Raw genomic sequence first — 17,255 nt, forward strand, 5'->3', positions numbered from 1 at the left:
ACATCCAACACTAAACATGAACATAAAATAATCCCACACAAACTAGAGCCTAACAAGCTTAAATAGACTAGAAAATCAAGAAAACACAAATAGGAACAGGTGCAACTAATAAGACTAAACTAACAGAAAAGGAAAAAGGGATCGGTGGTGGCTAGTAGGCCGGTGCTGACGACCGCCGAGCACTGCCCGAACAGGCAGGGGAGCCAACTTCGGCGGGAGTCGTGACAGTACCTCCCCCCTGACCCACGGCTCACGCAGCGCGCCACCACCGGCCTCGAGGGTGACCTGGGGGGCGAGGTGCCGGGCGATCCAGGTGGAGGCGGTGGAAGTAGCTCAGAAGTGAAGGGTCCAAAATGTCCCCCACCGGTACCCAGCACCTCTCTTCCGCACCGTACCCCTCCCAGTCCACGAGGTACAGTAGGCCCCTCACCCGGCGTCTCGAGTCCAGAATGGCACGATAGTGTACGCCGGAGACCCCTCGATGTCCAGAGGGGGGGCCTCAGGCACCTCACCCTCTTGCAGGGGACCAGCCACCAAATCAAATTTATTTATATAGCCCTTCGTACATCAGCTGATATCTCAAAGTGCTGTACAGAAACCGGTCTGAGGCTCCCCGACACCTGCCTAGAGGGAAGTTACAGCCCCTCCCCGTTCCGCCTTGCTCTGAGCGCACACCGAGCAGGAGGAGACAAAAAACCGCACGTCCTTCGCCAACGTTGCTCTTGCTGCGGGCGATTCCCTGATCCACCTCTACGCAGACGACACCATTCTATATACTTTCGGCCCGTCATTGGACACTGTGCTATCTAACCTCCAAACGAGCTTCAATGCCATACAGCACTCCTTCCGTGGCCTCCAACTGCTCTTAAACGCGAATAAAACCAAATGCATGCTTTTCAACCGATCGCTGCCTGCACCCGCATGCCCGACTAGCATCACCACCCTGGATGGTTCCGACCTTGAATATGTGGACATCTATAAGTACCTAGGTGTCTGGCTAGACTGCAAACTCTCCTTCCAGACCCACATCAAACATCTCCAATCGAAAATCAAATCAAGAGTCGGCTTTCTATCCCGCAACAAAGCCTCCTTCACTCACGCTGCCAAGCTTACCCTAGTAAAACTGACTATCCTACCGATCCTCGACTTCGGCGATGTCATCTACAAAATGGCTTCCAACACTCTACTCAGCAAACTGGATGCAGTCTATCACAGTGCCATCCGTTTTGTCACTAAAGCACCTTATACCACCCACCACTGCGACTTGTATGCTCTAGTCGGCTGGCCCTCACTACATATTCGTCGCCAGACCCACTGGCTCCAGGTCATCTACAAGTCCATGCTAGGTAAAGCTCCGCCTTATCTCAGTTCACTGGTCACGATGGCAACACCCATCCGTAGCACGCGCTCCAGCAGGTGTATCTCACTGATCATCCCTAAAGCCAACACATCATTTGGCCGCCTTTCGTTCCAGTACTCTGCTGCCTGTGACTGGAACGAATTGCAAAAATCGCTGAAGTTGGAGACTTTTATCTCCCTCACCAACTTCAAACATCAGCTATCCGAGCAGCTAACCGATCGCTGCAGCTGTACATAGTCTATAGGAAAATAGCCCACCCATTTTCACCTACCTCATTCCCATTGTCATGTTTTGTCATATATTGTCTTGTCCTTGTGCTTTCCCTTCTGTTCGTTTCCCCCTGCTGGTCTTATTAGGTTCGTTCCCTTTTTCTATCCCTCTCTCTCCCCCTCCCTCTCTCTCTTCTCTCTATCGTTCCGTTCCTGCTCCCAGCTGTTCCTCATTCTCCTAACTCACTCATTTAGTCTTTGCACACCTGTCCCCTATTTTGCCTTCTGATTAGAGTCCCTATTTCTCCCCTTGTTTTCCACTTCTGTCCTTGTCGGATCCTTGTATGATGTTCGCTGTGCTGTGTCCTTGTCTCGCCCTGTCGTGTCTTGTCTCCTTCAGATGCTGCGTGTGAGCAGGTGTCTTAGTCTGCTACGGTCGGTGCCTTCCCGAAGCAACCTGCAGTCAATGGTCGAGTCTCCAGTCTGTCCTCGTTACTACGAGTGGATTTAAGTTTTTTCCTGTTTTGTTTTCTTCTTTAGTGTTCCAGGATTATTACTTTTGCCATTTACTGGAATAAAGACTCTGTTTTCGCTAAGTCGCTTTTGGGTCCTCATTCACCAGCATAACACCCATACTGTTTTTATACTGTTTTTATTTATTTATTTTTCTGCTCTTTTGCACACCAATATCTCTACCTGTACATGACCATCTGATCACTTATCACTCCAGTGTTAATCTGCAAAATTGTATTATTCGCCTACCTCATGCCTTTTGCACACATTGTATATAGACTTCCCATTTTTTTCTAATGTGTTATTGACTTGTTAATTGTTTATTCCATGTGTAACTCTGTGTTGTCTGTTCACACTGCTATGCTTTATCTTGGCCAGGTCGCAGTTGCAAATGAGAACTTGTTCTCAACTAGCCTACCTGGTTAAATAAAGGTGAAATAAAATAAAATAAATAAAACGTGGGCAACCAGTACCTCCCCCTAAGACTCAGCACTGTCCCCTCGATGCCAGGATGACCCGAGGAGGGTAGAGTATGGGCCCAATGAATTAACCTATCACGGACACCCCGTGGCACGCACTGAGCCCCTGATGGACACTGAGGGGGTGCAAGCTCCAACCGTAATGCCATCTCGATCTCCATGTCCACCTCCCATACCACCGGTGCCACGAGACATGAAGGTGGAAGGATGGGGGCCGGCTCGATGGGCCGCTCCTCGATATCATATAGGCGGGACAGCGCGTCGGCCTTCGTGTTTTGGGAGCCTGGCCAGTATGGTGAAACGGAACCGGGTAAAGAACATGGCCCATCTAGCCTGACGCGGATACAATCTCCTCGCTGCTCAGATATACTTGAGATTACGATGGTCAGTCCAGATGAGGAAAGGGTGTTTAGCCCCCTCAAGCCAATGTCTCCACACCTTCAGAGCCTTGACTACAGCTAACAACTCCCGGTCCCCCACGTCATAGTTTCGCTCCGCCGGACTGAGCTTCTTCGAAAAGAAAGCGCAAGGGCACCGGTCCTCCCTTCAGCAGTGAGGTAATGGGAGCAGCCACCTGACCAATACCCCGGATAAACCTCCGGTAGTAATTGGCAAACCCTAAAAACCGCTGCACCGCTTTTACCATGGTCGGAGTCGAGCCAATTACGCACAGCTGTAACGCAGTCACACTCCATCACCACCCCAGAGGTGGAAATGCAAGGAAAGAAACGGCTTGTTTGGCGAACACGCATTTCTTCGCCTTGACGTACAGGTCATGCTCCAGCAGTCGCCCAAGTACCTTACCCATTTGCGCGGCGCATGTGGCAGAATAGATCAGTATGTTATCGATGTACACTACCACTCCCTGCCTGTGCAGGTCTCGGAGAATCTCGTCTACAAAAGATTGGAAAACGGCTGGAGCATTCTTCAACCCATATGGCAGGACGAGGTACTCATAATGGCCAGATGTAATACTAAATGCGGTCTTCCACTCATCTCCCCCCGGATACGCACCAGGTTATACGCACTCCTAAGGTCCAGTTTTGTGAAGAAATGCACCCCGTGAAATGATTCCACCGCCGTGGTGATGCGAGGTAGTGGGAAACTAAACCCCACTGTGATTGAATTTAGACCTCTATAATCAATGCACGGACGCAGACGTCCCTCCTTCTTCTTCACAAAAAATCATCTTGAGGAGACGGGTGACGTGGAGGGCCGAATGTACCCCTGTCCCAGAGTGTTTCAGTGATGTATGTCTCCATAGCCACTGACTCCTCCTGGGACAACGTGTACACGTGACTCCTAGGAAGTGCAGCGTTATCCAGGAGGTTTATCGCGCAGTCCCCTCGTCAATGTGTTGGTAATTGGGTCGCCTTCTTCTTACAGAAGGTGATAGCCGAATCGGCATATTCAGAGGGAATGCGCACAGTGGAAACCTGGTCTGGATTCTCCACCGTAGTCGCACCTACGGAAACTCCTATACACCTGCCTGAATACTCCTCTGACCACACTCGAAGGGCCCCCTGTCTCCATGAAATCATTGGATTGTGATGAGCTAGCCAGGGAATTCCCAGCACCACTGGAAACGCAGGTGAATCGATAAGGAAGAGACTAATCCGCTCCTTATGATCCCCCTGCGTTACCATGTCCAGTGGAACTGTGACCTCCCTGACCAGCCCTGACCCTAATGGTCGGCTATCTAAGGCGTGCATGGAAAGGTTGGTCTAACAACACCAGGGGAATCCCTAGCTTTAGCGCGAGCCCACGATCCATGAAGTTCCCAGCTGCGCCTGAATCGACTAGTGCCTTATGCTGTAGAGAGGTAGAAAACCCAGGAAAAGAAGTTAGCAAAAACATATGGCCGACAGGAAGCTCTGGTTGAGTCTGGTGCTGACTAACCTGGGGTGAACGAGGAGTGCTCTGCCTGCGTTCCCGACTCCCAGACGAGCTCCTCCAGCACCGATCGGCAGTGTGTCCTCGCCGACCACAACTGGTGCAGGAGGTAATTCCTCCTCCGGTCCCCCTCGATGCAGCCCCCCTAACTCCATGGGGATGGGAGCAGGAGGGCCTGGAGGTGGAATCGACAGGGCCCGTTCTGGACGCCCACTGGCAGCGAGCAGGTTGTCCAGACGAATGGACATGTCAATCAGTTCATCCAGGGAGATGGTGGTGTCCCAACACGCTGGCTCCCTGCGGACGTCCTCCCTGAGGCTACAACGGTAGTGGTCCATCAAATCACTGTCGTTCTACCCCGCCCCTGCGGCCAAGGTCCGAAACTCCAGTGCAAAGTCCTGCGCGCTCCTCGTCTCCTGTCGCAGGTGGAACAGCCGTTCACCTGCCGCTCGGCCCTCCGGTGGGTGGTCGTACACAGCCCGGAATCGGCGGGTGAACTCGGGGGTAGTGATCTCTCGCCGAGTCTGGGCCATTCCACCCTGCGTTGGCCCACTCCAGGCTTGCTCAGTCAGACAGGAGACGAGGACGCTCACGCTCTCCTCCCCTGAGGGAGTCGGACGAATAGTAGTTAGGTACAACTCCAGTTGTAGGAGAAACCCCTGACACCCAGCCGCCGTCCCATCGTACTCCCTGGCGAGCGCCAGACGCAGGGCACCGGAGCCGGACGGTCATGGTCAAACGGTCATGCCCAAACACAGGGCGCAAAACACTGACCGGCCCAAAACACAGGGTAAAACGGTCCGGAGCACAAAACCACATCCAACACTAAACATGACCACAAAATAATCCCGCACAAACTAGGTCGGGCCTAACAAGCTTAAATAGACTAGAAAATCAAGAAAACACAAATAGGAACAGGTGCAACTAATAAGACTAAACTAACAGAAAACGGAAAAAGGGATCGGTGGCGGCTAGTAGGCCGGTGCCAACGACCGCCAAAGCAGGGGAGCCAACTTCGGCGGGAGTCGTGACAGTAACAGTGGCGTTTTGGTTTGTTAGTATATTTGCAACAAAGTGATTATGACACATCACTTCAAAGTTTCCATTCAAAATGTTCAGTTTAACTTTATATTCAGTTGAACTGACATGTGGTTACATAGTTACAGAGTGACTATTCATAAAATTCAATTGAATCATAATTTGACTCGTTTCCTTTAAAAAGCACTCATTATTATATGCAGGCCTATCTTAGCTGCAGTTACAGTGTAAAACTGAATAATAACATTCTGGTGATCAAAGAAGTTACTGTGTAACTTCATGGCATAAGGGCTAATGTGTGATGTTGCCCATTGTTTTGGTTTACACATTTGTTATTACAGTTGACTGACCTTTTCCTTCAGCGTTGGCTTGGCATCCTTAGCATTGACGTCACCCTCTCTCGCTTGGTCTCTAGGACCCAAGCTAGCCCTGGAAGACAAGTTGTGTCATTGTAAGCGTTTGACTCATATTTGTTGTCGCATCAGGTTATTTCCCTATGTACGTTTTGGTCGACTACTAGAGTCATTTTCACAGTAGTGGTTTCAATACATTACTACATTAGTGTAGGATAATATAAATGTATGATGTATTTTCGGTCATTTGTATGTTTTCCCACATCATATGCATTCACTGTTTGGAATGACTGAAGAATGCTCTCTATGGTACTGTAGTACGGTGTCCATTTTAGGACACCATCAGCCTCAAAAAGTTAGGCTTGAGCCTAAGGGTGCCCTAAAATGGATACCGTACTGTAGCTGTCAATGTAAAAAAGTATTAATATTATTAGAATCTTTTTTTTTTGTGTGTGTTTTTTTGTTGTTGAATTTTACTACTTTTTTCTCCCCAATTTCATGGTATCCAATTGTTGTAGTAGCTACTATCTTGTCTCATCGCTACAACTCCCGTACGGGCTCGTTAGAGACGAAGGTTGAAAGTCATGCGTCCTCCGATTCACAACCCAACCAGCCGTACTGCTTCTTAACACAGCGCATCCAACCTGGAAGCCAGCCGCACCAATGTGTCGGAGGGTACACCTGGCAACCTTGGTTAGCAAGCACGCACTGCGCCCGGCCTGCCACAGGAGTCGCTGGTGCGTGAAGAGACAAGGACATCCCTACCGACCAAGCCCTCCCTAACCCGGACGACGCTAGGCCAATTGTGCGTCGCCCCACGGACCTCCCGGTCGCGGCCGGTTATGACAGAGCCTGGGCGCGAACCCAGGGACTCTGATGGCACAGCTGGCGCTGCAGTACAGCACCCTCAACCACTGCGCCACCCGGGAGGGTATTTTATTTTATTTATTTTTGTACTTTTTACCCCTTTTTAGTGATATCCAATTGGTAGTTACAGTCTTGTCTCATCGCTGCAACTCCCGTACTGACTCGGGAGAGGCGAAGGTCGAGAGCCATGCGTCCTCCGAAACACGACCCCGCCAAGCTGCACTGAGTCTTGACACACTGCTCGCATAACCTGGAAGCCAGCATGACAGAGGAAACACTGTACAGCTAGAGACCGAATTCAGCGTGCATGCTCCCGGGCAGCTACAAGGAGTCGATAGAGCGCGATGGGACAAGGACATCCCGGCCGGCCAAACCCTACCCTAACGACACTGGGCCAATTGTGCGCCACTTCATGGTCTCCTGGTCGCGGCCGGCTTCAACACAGCCCGGGATGGAACCCAGATCTGCAATGCCTTAGACCGCTGTACCACTCGGGATGCCAATGTGATGTGTTTTAATTTGAACCTATTCTGGTTTCATCTGCCTTCCTCACATTCTCAGCAAAATTGTCAATCTTACAGCTCCTGGCCCCTGAATTGCAGCGAGGCATAGTTGACTTCATGTTCCTGTGTGTGTCCTGTATGTCCATCTTTGTTTCTGATTGGATGGCTAGGTGAAAGACCCTGAATAAATTAGACAGAGTGCATTTAAATAATGTCAAGTATTGAAATAGTTCATTCATTCCTTCTCATTCATAACTGTACAATGTATATGCTATGCTCGGTCATTCATGACTTACTGAGTACAGAATACTGAATGATTGTAAATAGTCATTGATTGACTATAGAGCTACAGTATATACAGCATATAATGGTCTCTTTCTTCCATATTTAACCCCTTCAAAAACATTTTTTGATTTCTCTCACCTGCTTTCCACCTGGTACCTTCAGAACACTACGCAGTGTACATGTCAGAGGTCGACCTTTAAAGAAATAACAAACCAATTGAATCACTCTGCCAAGGCTGACAAGACTATATCTTCCTTTAGAGGTTCAAACTGAGACAGAAAGTAGTGGTGATCCACAGTAACTAGTATAATGGAATGCCATTGTGAGTGAGGGATGTCTCCCCGTATGTCTCCCCATCCAGACGTGTGTGTGTGTGTGTGTGTGTGTGTGTGTGTGTGTGTGTGTGTGTGTGTGTGTGTGTGTGTGTGTGTGTGTGTGTGTGTGTGTGTGTGTGTGTGTGTGTGTGTGTGTGTGTGTGTGTGTGTGTGTGTGTGTGTGTGTGTGCATGCAAACGTGGGTGCTTATGTGTGTTTGTCTACAGTGTGTTCTTGTCTGTGTGACACCATGCCTGATGCTCTTACGTGCTGTCTGGACCCGACGTCCTGCTGGGATGGGGATGCTGCGGTTGGGGTAGGGGCTCTGGGTGGTACGGGCCGTCTGGTCACAGCTGATCTCTGCTGCTCCCCGGGGGGTCTGATGCTGCTGCACCCCCTTCACTCACCAGGTTCTCACTTGTGCCATTACGCCAGCCCTGACAATGACATACACCCAAGTAAGAAGATACACAGGCATAGGTGTACACACACACACAAACATGCACAATTAACTAGGGGTTTTCACAAAATGAACTACAGAATAAATAGAAGAGAATAATGCAGTATTTGTGAAATGCAACAGTACCAGAAAACCAAAGTGAACACAACATAGCAGTTTATTTGATGTCCCCTGCTAGATCGATTTGTTTCTCTTGTGTCTGAAAAAACGCTAAACAGAAAGTGAACATTTCACACAAACAGTGGTGTTGTGGTGAGTTTCCTGTCATTGCTGACTGTAGTCAACAGGTGTGATGAAGAAATATATGTATTTTATAAATAAGAGGAGTGACGTGAGTGAGTGTTGAAGGAGGACACACGTGTAGACCAAAAAGATGAGTAAAAGAACAAGCGGAACACAGCAGAAACGAAGGACGAGGGAGGACATGGAAGACACTTCCTGTGGTGAGAGAAGAGAGGGAGGAGACATGATAAAGAGATGTGTGTCAATATTGGACCATTCAGACATTTTGGCTACAGTCTGGCATTTTGTGTAGAACTGTGACTAAATACCAATGCCTCCAAAATGTTGTTACATACTGTCTTACTGTATGCATACAACCAATTTCACATCTCGAAGGATGGTTTTTAAGACCTGTATCATCATTGATTCACACATTTAGGTAGCATATCAGGGGAGAATGAGATATGCAACACTAGAAAAAAAGGTGCTATCTAGAACTGTAAAGGGTTCTTCGGCTGTCCCCATAGGAGAACCCTTTGTAGAACCCTATTTGGTTCTACGAAGAACCCTTTTGGGTTCCATGTAGAACCTTTTCTACAGAGGGTTCTACCTGGAACCAAAAAGGGTTCTACCTGGAACCAAAAAGGGTTATCTTATGGGGACAGCTGAAAACCACTTTTGCAACCATTTTTTCTAAGAGTGTAGGCATCATTTGAATATTAAAAGTGAGATGGAAATACTGAGGTAAAAATGTTAACCAGTTGTGAATAAGTCACTGCATTCTTTTGATTTTCCAAAGTGGCTGTCAGTCACTATGCACTCACGGTTGAGAAACAGCTTGACTCTTTCCGACCCCCCCCTCATGTCATTGGTGGCGACACAGTAGTACGTCCTGGGCTTGTCCAGCTGGACAGTGATGTTCTGGTGATTGATGATGAAATGTGCCCTTTCCTCAACCAGCCTGTACCACTTGTAGCTGTTGAAAGGGGGGTAACTGTGACAGTGGCAGGTCAGTGCCACAGGGCTTCCCCCATCACTCTGCCATCTATTGGTCATGTTGTGAATGACCTCTGTGAGTTTTGGCTTATCTGTGATGGAAGATAATGGAATAAAACGATTCTTATACATTTGAATAGAATGATTTTGTCTTTATTTATACTAATAGAATAATATAAGTTCAGGCTCTACACAAATAACCACACGTCTGTATTCCTGTTAAGGCAAGGGCTGTTGTTTTACTGCTAACCTACAAAGCATTACATGGGCTTGCTCCTACCTATCTCTCTGATTTGGTCCTGCCGAACATGCCTACACGTACGCTATGGTCACAAGACGCAGGCCTCCTAATCGTATCCTATAATTTCTAAGCAAACAGCTGGAGGCATGGTTTTCTCGTATAGAGCTCAATTTGGCAAAGTGGGTGGGGTTATATCCTTCCTGTTTGGCCCTGTCCGGGGGTATCTCTTGACCCCTCCTGTCTCAGCCTCCAGTATTTATGCTGCAGTAGTTTGTGTCGGGGGGCTAGGGTCAGTTTGTTATATCTGGAGTACTTCTCCTGTCTTATCTGGTGTCCTGTGTGAATGTAAGTATGCTCTCTCTCTTTCTCTCTTTCTCTCTTTCTTTCTCTCTCTCGGAGGACCTGAGCCCTAGGACCATGCCTCAGGACTACCTGGCATGATGACTCCTTGCTGTCCCCAGTCCACCTGGCCGTGCTGCTGCTCCAGTTTCAACTGTTCTGCCTGTGGCTATGCAATCCTGACCTGTTCACCGGACGTGCTACCTGTCCCAGACCTGCTATTTTCAACTCTCTAGAGACAGCAGGAGTGGTAGAGATACTCTTAATGATCAGCTATGAAAAGCCAACTGACATTTACTCCTGAGGTGCTGACTTGCTGCACCCTCGACAACTACTGTGATTATTATTATTTGACAATGCTGGTCATTTATGAACATTTGAACATCTTGCCGATGTTCTGTTATAATCTCCACCCGGCACAGCCAGAAGAGGAATGGCCACCCCTAATAGCCTGGTTCCTCTCTAGGTTTCTTCCTAGGTTTTGGCCTTTCAAGGGAGTTTTTCCTAGCCACCGTGCTTCTACACCTGCATTGCTTGCTGTTTGGGGTTTTAGGCTGGGTTTCTGTACAGGACTTTGAGATATCAGCTGATGTAAGAAGGGCTATATAAATACATTTGATTTGATTTTGATTTGTGGAGAGGAGGAGAGTTTTGAAATAACCACCTGTTCAAATGTTTGTCAGAGAGGACTGAAGATACGATATACACATTTCAAATATGAACACAAACATGAATATAGAGGCTGCCGTGTATAAAAGTCCTCATGAATAAGCTAACCAAAATATCTTATATAATATCTATTTATCTTAATTTTTCTTAGTCCAAGATTGCGTAGCAGTCGGACGTCTGTTTTTGTCTTGTCCCATCCAGTGTATATATTGTTTTCTTCATATATATTTCGCATTATTTTAAATCCCTCTTTCCATCTATGGACTGAACATACACTCCTGCAACCCGCCTCACCCAAAGTGGTACGGATCTGCTATTTTTTATACTCTAGAACGGGAACCCACACCAGAAGCTAGCCAGCTAACTAGCTAGTAGTCAGTTACCCACAGCTAGCAGTCATCACCGTTAACTCGGACATCAGCCAGCCTCAGCCCGGTCAATTCCTGCCAGTATGCACAGAGTGATATCAACCCTAAGTACCTAGGTGTCTGGCTAGACTGCAAACTCTCCTTCCAGACCCACATCAAACATCTACAATCGAAAATCAAATCAAGAGTCGGCTTTCTATTCCGCAACAAAGCCTCCTTCACTCACGCTGCCAAGCTTACCCTAGTAAAACTGACTATCCTACCGATCCTCGACTTCGGCGATGTCATCTACAAAATGGCTTCCAACACTCTACTCAACAAACTGGATGCAGTCTATCACAGTGCCATCCGTTTTGTCACTAAAGCACCTTATACCACCCACCACTGCGACTTGTATGCTCTAGTCGGCTGGCCCTCACTACATATTCGTCGCCAGACCCACTGGCTCCAGGTCATCTACAAGTCCATGCTAGGTAAAGCTCCGCCTTATCTCAGTTCACTGGTCACGATGGCAACACCCATCCGTAGCACGCGCTCCAGCAGGTGTATCTCACTGATCATCCCTAAAGCCAACACATCATTTGGCCGCCTTTCGTTCCAGTACTCTGCTGCCTGTGACTGGAACGAATTGCAAAAATCGCTGAAGTTGGAGACTTTTATCTCCCTCACCAACTTCAAACATCAGCTATCCGAGCAGCTAACCGATCGCTGCAGCTGTACCTAGTCTATAGGAAAATAGCCCACCCATTTTCACCTACCTCATTCCCATACTGTTTTTTATACTGTTTTGATTTATTTATTTTTCTGCTCTTTTGCACACCAATATCTCTACCTGTACATGACCATCTGATCATTTATCACTCCAGTGTTAATCTGCAAAACTGTATTATTCGCCTACCTCCTCATCCCTTTTGCACACATTGTATATAGACTGCCCATTTTTTTCTACTGTGTTATTGACTTGTTAATTGTTTATTCCATGTGTAACTCTGTGTTGTCTGTTCACACTGCTATGCTTTATCTTGGCCAGGTCGCAGTTGCAAATGAGAACTTGTTCTCAACTAGCCTACCTGGTTAAATAAAGGTGAAATAAATAAAAAATAAAATAAAAATATTGGACTGCTTTTTCTCAACCACATCTCTGGATTCCTACCGCAAACTCTGCACCTTTACACCGGACCATTATAGCTAGCTAGCTGCTATCCGAGAGGCTACTGCTGGCTAACGTCTCTGTCCCAAAGCAAGCATCAGATAGCCTGGAGCTAGCCTCGAGTTAGGCCCATCTCCCAGCTAGCCGAAGAAGTTCATCAGCCAATTCTTGGGCTAAAATACTTTGTTTGCCAATTGGCCTGGACCCTTTACTGTAGACACAGAGCCCAGCCGATCATTCATGACTGGTCTACCGACATAACCGTCCGAGGTGGTTTTAACAGGCTCTTCCGTTGTGACGTCCCCGGATGCCAATCTGCTAGCCCCGGCTCGCCAGCTGTCTGAATCACCATGTCTCCAGCTCGCCTAGCGTAGCAGCACTACCGAATTGGCTCCCTGACTTGTCTATTGCTACTCACTGGACCCGATGATCACTCGGCTACACATGCCTCTCCCTAATGTCAATATGCCTTGTCTATTGCTGTTTTGGTGATTATTGTCTTATTTCACTGTAGAGCCTCCAGCCCTGCCCAATATTGTCACATGCGGTGACCTCACCTGACTTAACTGGTGCCTCTAGAGACAAAACCTCTCTCATCGTCACTCAATGCCTAGGTTTATCTCCACTGTGCTCACATCTTACCATACCCTTGTCTGTACATTATGCCTTGAATCTATTCTTCCGTGCCCAGAAATCTGCTCCTTTTACTCTCTGTTCCGAACGAACTAGACGGACAGTTCTTATAGACTTTAGCCGTTCTCTTATCCTACTCCTCCTCTGTTCCTCTGGTGATGTAGAGGTTAACCCAGGCCCTGCAGCCCCCTGCACCACTCCCATTCCCCAGGCACTCTCATTTGTTGACTTCTGTAACTGTATAAGCCTTGGTTTCATGCATGTTAACATTGGAAGCCTCCCCCCTAAGTTTGTTTTATTCACTGCTTTAGTACACTCCGCCAACCCGGATGTCCTAGCCGTGTCTGAATCCTGGCATAGGAAGGCCACCGAAAATCCTGAAATTTCCATCCCTAACTATAACATTTTCCAACAAGATAGAACTGCCAAAAAGGGGCGGAGTTGCAATCTACTGCAGCGATAGCCTGCAGAGTTCTGTCATACTATTCAGTTCTGTGCCCAAACAATTCGAGCTTCTACTAAAAATCCACCTTTCCAGAAACAAATCTCTCACCATTGCCGCTTGTTATAGACCCCCTTCAGACCCCAGCTGTGTCTTGGACACCATATGAGAATTGATTGCCCCCCATCTATCTTCAGAGTTCGTACTGTTAGGTGACCTAAACTGGGACATGCTTATAACACCCCGGCCATCCTTCTATCAAAGCTAGATGCCCTCAATCTCACACAAATTATCAAGGAACCTACCACGTACAACCCCAAATCCGTAACCATGGGCACCCTCTTAGATATCATCCTGACCAACTTGCCCTCCATATACACCTCTGGATCTCAGTGATCACTGCCTCATTGCATGAGTGCGTAATGGGTCAGCGGTCAATCGACCACCCCTCATCACTGTCAAACGCTCCCTAAAACACTTCAGCGAGCAGGCCTTTCTAATCGACCTGGCACGGGTATCCTGGAAGGATATTGACCTCATCCCATCAGTAGAGGATGCCTGGTTGCTCTTTAAAACTGCTTTCCTCACCATCTAAATTAGCAAGCCACATTTAACAAATGTGGAACTAAAAACAGATATATCCATTGGTTCACTGGATATTTGACTGCCCTTGATCAGCACAAAAACATATTTTGGCATTCCGCATTTTTAATTTTACCTTTATTTTACTAGGCAAGTCAATTAAGAACAAATTCTTATTTTCAATGACGGCCTAGGAACAGTGGGTTAACTGCCGGTTCAGGGGCAGAACGACAGATTTGTACCTTGTCAGATCAGGGATTTGAACTTGCAACTTTTCGGTTACTAGTCCAATGGTCTAACCACTAAGCTACCCTGCCGCATTAGCATCTAATAGCCCCCGTGATATGCAACTTTTCAGGGAAGTCAGGAACCAATATACTCAGTCAGTTAGGAAAGCTAAGGCTAGCTTATTCAAACAGAAATTGGCATCCTGTAGCACTAATTCCAAAACGTTTTGGGACAATGTATAGTCCATGGAGAATAAGAGCTCCTTCTCCCAGCTGCCCACTGCACTGAGGCTAGGAAACACTGTCACCACCGATAAATCTACAATGATTGATCATTTCAATAAGCATTTTTCTACGGCTGGCCATGCTTTCCACCTGGCTACCACTACCCTGGCCAACAGCTCAGCACCCCCTGCAGCAACTTGCCCAAGCCCCTCCCCCACTTCTCCTTCACCAAAATCCAGACAGCTGATGTTCTGAAAGAGCTGCAAAATCTGGATACCTACAAATCAACTGGGCAAGACAATCAGGACCCTCTCTTTCTAAAATGATCTGTTAAAATTGTTGCAACCCCTATTACTTGCCTGTTCAACCTCTCTTTCGTATCATCTGAGATCCCCAAAGATTGTAAAGCTACCGCGGTCATCCCCCTCTTCAAAGGGGGAAACACTCTAGACACAAATTGTTACAGACCTATATCCATCCCGCCCTGCCTTTCTAAAATCTTTGAAAGCCAAGTTAACAAACAGATCACTGATAATTTTGAATCCCACTGTACCTTCTCCACTATGCAATCTGGTTTCCGAGCTGGTCATGGGTTCACCTCAGCCACGCTCAAGGTCCTTAATGATATCATAACCTTCATCGATAAAAGACAGTACTGTGCAGCCGTCTTCATTGACCTGGCCAAGGCTTTCGACTCTGTCAATCACTGCATTCTTATTCTTATCTTTCCCCCTTCTGATGACCAGGTGGCGAATCGCATCTCTGCATGTCTGGCAGACATATCAGTGTGGATGACGGATCACCACCTCAAGCTGAACCTCGGCAAGACGGAGCTGCTCTTCCTCCCGGGGAAGGACTGCCCGTTCCATGATCTCGCCATCACGGTTGACAACTCCATTGTGTCCTCCTCCCAGAGCGCCAAGAACCTTGGCGTGATCCTGGACAACACCCTGTCGTTCTCAACCAACATCAAGGCGGTGGCCCGTTCCTGTAGGTTCATGCTCTACAACATCCGCAGAGTACGACCCTGCCTCACACAGGAAGCGGCGCAGGTCCTAATCCAGGCACTTGTCATCTCCCGTCTGGATTACTGCAACTCGCTGTTGGCTGGGCTCCCTGCCTGTGCCATTAAACCCTTACAACTCATCCAGAACGCCGCAGCCCGACTGGTGTTCAAGCTTCCCAAGTTCTCTCACGTCACCCCGCTCCTCCGTTCTCTCCACTGGCTTCCAGTTGAAGCTCGCATCCGCTACAAGACCATGGTGCTTGCCTACGGAGCTGTGAGGGGAACGGCACCTCAGTACCTCCAGGCTCTGATCAGGCCCTACACCCAAACAAGGGCACTGCGTTCATCCACCTCTGGCCTGCTCGCCTTCCTACCACTGAGGAAGCACAGCTCCCGCTCAGCCCAGTCAAAACTGTTCGCTGCCCTGGCCCCCCAATGGTGGAACAAACTCCCTCACGACGCCAGGACAGCGGAGTCAATCACCACCTTCCGGAGACACCTGAAACCCCACCTCTTTAAGGAATACCTAGGATAGGATAAGTAATCCTTCTCACCCCCCCCCATTTAAGATTTAGATGCACTATTGTAAAGTGACTGTTCCACTGGATGCCATAAGGTGAATGCACCAATTTGTAAGTCGCTCTGGATAAGAGCGTCTGCTAAATGACTTAAATGTAAATCAGGTGTGTAGATTTCTAATTTCCTTAATGTTGTGGCTCTTGTCAAATACTTTCTGCAGCACACACTACAGGTCAACATGAGCTGCCAAAATGATTCTGACGTGTGCCAGGCCTTCCAGTCCCAAAATAGAAGGGATTTCGACAGGCAAGAGCCCCCTTCCCCCCTTCTAATTTCCCGCATTTTGTCAAATACTTTCCATCGAACAAACTTCACATCAGGGTAGGATACCCGAAATTAATAATTAATGTGTGTGTGTGTTATATTAAACATAGAGGATGAAGTCAAATGTAGGCAAGCAATAAACATTTCAGAACCACTACTTGTCGAATAAGACATCTGAAGACAGTAGCCTAAACATTGGATGTAGGCTAAACATTGGTACCGCTTCTTGAAAATAGAATTGTGTAGATATGTTAAAGCAACCAAACATTTGTCAATGTTATATTTTATTTTGTGCATTAATTTCATTCTTACTTTATTTACGACTAGAACCGTAATAATAATCACCATACTTACTTCATAAACAATAATTATACTAGTTGACTTTACGGACACACAGTAGGCTACTGACACTCGCTCCGCGATGGTCGTGAATGGGTATGAGGGCTGGACACCCTGCGACCCAGACCCTACTGTTGTCTATTACACATACTAATGCCTCGTTCAAATGCTATCGGAGTTCTCGGAAAGTCCTAGTTCCTACTGGGATGTTTCACTTGAATGACCCCCCAAATAGGAATAACAAGTGGGAAATGAGAAAATTAGGTTGCGAATCTTATTGGTTTAAACATTGTTCCGAATTAAAAAGCACTTGAACACAATCATGTCGGAGTTACAACTTTCCATTTTCCCATTTCACACGAAATTTTAAAACAGGAATAAATGAAGACAACATTTTTGTATATTCATAACGACGAATTAGCCATAAAGAAGAACAACAATTAAATATAGGCTATCGTGTCAATGGTTGTTGCAAAGGCTTGTGTGGAGCCTAGTGGTTAAAGTAGTCTTTTCGAACGAAATAAGTAGCACATAAATTCGTGTCTTTTCTCACGAATTAAGCAACATAAACACGCACAAAATTAGCTGAAATGCATTATGTACACAAATGCACGAATTGAATGTGAGATTGTGTTGCCACCACTCATGTTATCTACATTATTAAATGTCCATGTGGGCTGTGCTATGTCGGTAAAACCC

Source organism: Oncorhynchus gorbuscha, linkage group LG15 (genome assembly GCF_021184085.1).
Source record: "Oncorhynchus gorbuscha isolate QuinsamMale2020 ecotype Even-year linkage group LG15, OgorEven_v1.0, whole genome shotgun sequence".
Taxonomy (NCBI): Eukaryota; Metazoa; Chordata; class Actinopteri; order Salmoniformes; family Salmonidae; genus Oncorhynchus; species Oncorhynchus gorbuscha.